Below are 6,355 nucleotides of genomic sequence, written 5' to 3' on the forward strand. Positions count from 1 at the left end.
TTTAATCTATAAGCATTAACCGTGCAAAAATCTGAAGGTAGTAACAAGATTCATCGTTGGTATACTGGCTGTGCAATCGCATTAGAATGCCTTAGTTGAAAAATCTTTAATACATCCACAATCAACAGCTACCCCTGAAATAATCCAGTGACATTAAATGGCATTGCTTAAATTTATTGGTGGCATTAGACTGAGTGCGGCATTAGTCAAATGTGGCATCACTTTAGCAGTAGCATTGCTTGACTTGACCGCTGGTGTTATACTAACAACAAAAAAGTGGCAATACGAGCATAGGAGGCCCATTCGGACAGTGGGCGCGCCAGTACGATGTACCTCCACGGACGCATAGAGTGGTGAGGGAGGTATGGTTGCCCAGAGCAACAAATATCCAGGCAGCATATGTGGATTACGTCCCATTTTTGTTCTCTTTAGCCACCTTTTTCCTATGTGAGGACAACAAACCGATCGACCTGGCATTCTCTATTGCGTTGTCATGCCTTTCTACCCTTCTTCAACCAAGAGACAAGAGACTAGTTCCTTAGCTACTGATTTTCCCCTTTTCAACCTAGATGCGGGTTCGATGCCTAGTCTCTTGGACAGTATAGTCTCCCTTCCTTTCCTTATTCAACCCAGACATGGATTAGTCTGCATGAAGTAGGGTTTCCTTTAATAGTGCAAGTTAAGGTTTTCGTCTGCGTGACCAGCAGAGCAGAGGATAGCAAATTGGGAAGATGGTGGAGTGGAAAAAGATCCACATGCAGCGACGTGGCAGATGGGGCAATAGAACAAGGGTATGGTTCAAAAATAGGTAGCATACCCGAGGGTCGACGGGATGTGGCTTCGCTCATGGTCGTCGTCCTCCGCACACACTACGGCAGCGAGCTTGGGTACGGAGGCCATCCCGCGCGGGCGCTAGGTCTAAGAGGACGGCCTTGTCGTCGGTGCGTGACCTCGCTCGCCGACGACGAGTGCGTCAACACTTCACGTCCTTTTCTTCCCCGGTGGATCTGTGACCACCGCTGATGAGGGAGAGAGAGGCCGTCTTTTTAGATCTGGAGAGAGGGTGATAGTGTGAGAAGCAAGTGGGCAGCCCTTAGCAAGAAAGCGCTGAAGCTCCAGCCTATATATCTTTTTATACTACTAGTACTAGAGGTGGAGTAGTGGTAGAGTAGCTTATATTTTCTCTGCAAACAATACCAGTTAGTCGTGCTTCAAAACTTAAAGGCACGCCATTAAAAAAATAAAGATCGATAACTAATGTGGCACCTCGGGCCAATGTGGCCAGATCGCATTTTGCACAAGAAATTACACACCATGCTTCATTGACATGTGGTCCCGTTCCAACGTGTTAGTGAGACGACGGCGAGTCCTTTTTTACAATTTCCGAACGGACATCTATGTAGGCCGGGGCGCCTCTTCGTGTACCGTGGCAACCGTCCACCGACTCTTCACCTTTCCCTCTTGATTTGGAACTGCTGTCGCACGCTCTTCCTCCCTCCTCCATTTGCCTCGCCTAGGTCCTCGGATGAGTCCAGTGGAAATTGCATTCTGATGTTTGGGTTCAAACTTTCAAAACTGCTGCACTATCTCTACGTCTACGTCTACGTAATACAACAAGTTTTAAACTTGATACCACCCACCCACCCTCACAAAGAACACTTTTTAACCTAGCACAGACTCTAGGAAATTTGGCCACAGTGTGAGGTGGGCCATAGGTTAATGTGTTCGCTGTACATAACCAGCACCTCGATTCCTCGATATATAGTAGGGTGGCATGGGCCAGAACAAGCATTCACGTCCAGGAGTACAGCACACGCCACCAGCACTACTTCCATCTGACACCATATTTCTTGGAGTCCATGCTACAACTATCTCTTCAACCTCCTCGTTTCTCTAACATAGCCATCGCGCGGCGGGCGAGGTGGGGGTTTGCCGATTGTCGATTTCCTCAACTGCAGTCCCACTTGTAAGGCCAACTCCAACGCACAATCCCAAATGGACCTTCGTTTTGCCCAGATTCTGTCCGTTTGGGTAGGGCAATGGGGTCATGTCCGGGCCATTTATCGGATGCGGTGGCCGTGCGCCCGACGCGCGGACGCATCCCGGCCGCGTACATTTTTCTTTGCAAACACATATCTTTTTTTCATCATTGATTTTTGGTACATGGAAATACATCACCAAAATTTGACTAGAAAAGCAAGACCAAAGAAAACAAGAACCACAAGAATACATTTTAGAAGATATCCAACTTCCATAACTGCTCCTGTAAGTTGGAGTAGTGCCTTCTCGATGCATTCATTGTTGATCTGCGGAGGCTTGATCTTGCGTGCTTCTTTCTTCTTCGAGTGTAAAGAAGTAGACGTTGCTTCCTCGCATCTAGTCTCATGTCTAGCCTCTATTCTATCAATAAGTGCACTAGTCTCATCTCTAGCCTCTATGCTAGCTAAAAGTGCTAGAACATCTACTAAATTGCGCTCTATCAATATATCGATGTACTCTTCTTCCCAATACCAAAACTTGCATCCATTCCACACAATAAAATTTTAAGCTAGCACAACTAGTCTAATCCGAGAGCACAACCGAAGCTAAAGTAGCACATATCCCATCGGTTGAGCACTTGATGAACACCCATCCAGGATGTTCTGGCGTTGTAGACATGCGGTGCAAGACCTTCTTTCGGTAGTCGTCGCATGTAATGAGTGGCAACGGTGCGCCGATGAGCTTTTGGGCTAGCACCGAGCTCGGCCAATTGCCATTCATGTATCTGTCGGCGGACCGCCGATGGTGTAGATCCGAGCAGCTAGAGGAGGAGTCAATACCTACATGTGGCCTTGCGGCCTTGCCGGGGCCTTCCGGCCCGGTGCCTGGCCAGTCCATGGCACGACGCGGCCTCCCATAGCTGGGCGAGCTCAAGCCCGACCGGATCCGCTCCAAATCCAGCCGCCGGGTGCGCAAAACACGTAGCTGTGCTTGGGTAGCTCTACGGCCTCGAGGGAAAGGGGGATGAGCGAGCGCGCATCTGAGCTACACGCGCTGGAGTTGTCCTAGCGGCGTGGCAGACCACCCGTGTGGGGTGCGAAGTGGCTTCGCTCGTGTGGGGGATGGAAGCCATCCCGCGAGGGCGCTAGGTCTGACAGGACGGCCTTGTTGTCAGTGTCTGACCTCTGTGGCAACCGTCCGCTCCCCACTAGCCTCTTCGTTGACATGTGGTCCTGTTCCAACATGTCAGTAAGACGACGACGAGTCCCTTTGTACAATTTCCGAACGGACGTCCATGCAGGCCGGGGCGCCTCTTCGTGTACCATGGCAACCGTCCACTGACTCTTCGCCTTTCCCTCTCAATTTGGAACTACTGTCGCACGCTCTTCCTCCCTCCATTGCCTTCACCCTTCCTTCTGCCATTGTTCGATCGTCTTCTCCATGGAGGGAACAGGCCGGAAATGACCCCGTTATTCTTGCCCCGATCTGACTGATGACATGGTGGAGGAACTCATTGATCGGTGCAACGTCATCACCTCGGCTAGCATGGCAGGTTCGTTCAAGACCATTCTCGACTCAACTAATAACATCATTACAACGAACCCAAGGGTCCAAGAGCGGTTTGATATTCCCTATCTTCTTCACCGTGACCCTGCTGACTGGCGCGCGGACGACGGAGGCCTCGCCTTGTGCAAGTTGGTGCCGCTTGATAATGATACGTGTGAATTTAAGATGCCATCGCTTGAGGGTAAGGCTTGGGCAGGCGCAAATGGAGATTGGGTTGTTTATATTGGGTACAACTGCGAGTGGGAACTTGTGAATGTGTACACTCGTCACCGGGTTCGACTTCCAAAAATCTCAGACTGCCCAGAGGTTGAGCACACTAGTTTTCTACATACGTTCAACTACGATCATGGTGACTGTCATCTACGGAAGATAGCAATTTGTCAAGTTCCCGGCCGCTCTTGTGATTTAATGGACTATGGAGTTGTTGCTATCTTCGACAAGCTTGTTGCCTTCCTTCATAGTTCGACTGGATGGATATTGCTCAAAAATCAGTTTCTATACACGGATGTGTACTGTGATGCAATTCAATACGAGGGTCTTGTGTTTGCTGCCACCACTCGTGGCACTATTTTTGCATGGAATCCTTATGCTTTCAGTACATTTGTCTTCCACCGTAATTATAATTGTTTCATCCACATGCATGCGGGTTAGTTAGTTTCCCTTTACTAATTAACCTTCTTGTGTTTCCAAGGTCCTGTGAACATTCCACCACCTATACTCAAAAAAATTTATAACCAAGGGGGAGATGACGATGATAATGATCACGAGCATGAGGACCCATATACATAGTGGCGCCTGGCAACTTATTCCGATGGATCACCTCTTCTTGTCTGTATACAGGGCACCGCTGATGTAAATAAGGAAGCAGGTGTTGTCTCCCATGGTCGCACTATCTGGACCTATTCCAACATCTGTTGCAGGGTATTCGGGATGGATACTATTGTGCTAGCGCCACCACCTTCTCCCTGGCTTAGTATTGATACTCTTGGAGGAAACTCGCTCTTCTTTGGAAAAAAACTATCTAATCATGGTGAAAGGCGATCCAGCTGCTGTTGACACAATGTTAGTACCATTTATGAGAAGCAACTGTATCTATACCTCGGACATTGCTATGCTTCCCTACCGTGGATATCACAATATGGGTCATGAAATAGGCCGCTTCAGCCTGGATGATCAGTCCTGCGTTGCTCTCGAGATTGATAGTAGCTGGCCCTTCCGAGACAAACTCTTCTGGTTCAAAGCAAGCGTTTCCTATGCCGAGGAGTGGTTGACCTGAAGTTCATTTCATTACTTGTTATTTGTTGTGTGATGAAAACTTTAGTATTTACTAGAATGTTTTGTTGGAACTAATCTATAATCCAACATGTATCCTCGTTGTCGTTGTGTGTTGATGACTTGTTGTATGTAATGAATGGTACATTTGCATATGCATGTCATAAACTCAATTTATAAATGGTTTTCGACTCAGTTCTTGGAGTGTTAGTGCCGTAGTAGTATAGCAAGCATCCGTAATAGTATGAAGTTGCCACATCACATAGAGCCAACCAATAGTTAGTTCTAGTTAGATCAACTAGAGCTAGGTGTCGCACAGAGGCCGGGAAATATGGTGATAGCATGATTGCGTGAGGTGGGCTTGTACGTAGTATGATGTAGGCACAGGGCTTGCCGTGTTTCCTACTCCTACGGTCTAAATGTGGAGAAGATTTGGTCGAGTTCTTCCTCCTTTTGCTGACACGTGGGACATCCAGCATCCAGGTCGTGTCATGCAAGAAAATGGAGTGGTAGTTGAAGCCACATGATGTGCATCTTGGGTTAAACTGTTGAGTAACTCCGAAAGCGGCCACCGAAGATATTTATTGGATTTGTTTTTCATCACTAGCACGTCGAGGTGAAAGATGTGCAGGTTCAGTGGGTCCTCTTGTGTTTTCACTGACATGTGGGACCGCATGTGAGCAAACAGACGATGGGCTCCACGCGTCTGCTGGCTGGCTGAGAAGAGAGATAGAGGAGGGCTGGGCATGGACTCTAGGAAATTTGTTCTACGTAACCAACACCTCGAGATAGGCTCGATATAGTGGGGTGGCTTGGGCCATAACTAGCATTCATGTCTAGCAGTATGGCACACGCCACCCACACGAGTCCCATCCGACACCAATTTTCTTGGAGTCCGTGCTACATCCATCTCTTCTCCCTCCTGTTTTCTCAGCCATCACGCGGTGGGCGGGGTAGGGGTTTGCCAATAGTCGGTTTGCTCAACTGCGGTCCCACTTGTAAGTGAAAATGCAACACATCATGCATTCCCCCTTGAGCGGCGTGCCGGACCAACTGTGCGGGGGTGCGACGCGAAAACGCAGGCTTTTCCTTTTGAACTTGTAACTTGTAAAATTGGGTTCTGCTCCATGGCGCAACCGATAGATAGAAATAACGATTTTCCCTAGAGTAATGAGAAGTTTAGTTCTGGCGCGGTTCATGCATGGAGTACGTAGGAAAATTATGAAGTTGATGCGAAAGGTGAGATAATTACTAGTAGTACCATATACTACTACATGGATTTGACAGAAACATAAAGATACATATGGATCCATCAACGACATCATCACGCCCTAGTGCGCCGGGTCACCAACCGACGTGTGAGGAGCAGCGGCGTTGGCGGCGAGATCAACGTGCTTCTGAACAATGCCGTCCAAGGTTACCCTGCGGTCCAAGAAGGCTAGCGACCTATCGTCCTCCTCTGGCACGTAGTAGTCCTTGTGGACGATTTGCGCGTAGACGTGGGTGATTATGTCCACGGTGTCTTGTTGCGCCAGGC

This window comes from Aegilops tauschii, chromosome 2 (assembly GCF_002575655.3).
Source record: "Aegilops tauschii subsp. strangulata cultivar AL8/78 chromosome 2, Aet v6.0, whole genome shotgun sequence".
Taxonomy (NCBI): Eukaryota; Viridiplantae; Streptophyta; class Magnoliopsida; order Poales; family Poaceae; genus Aegilops; species Aegilops tauschii.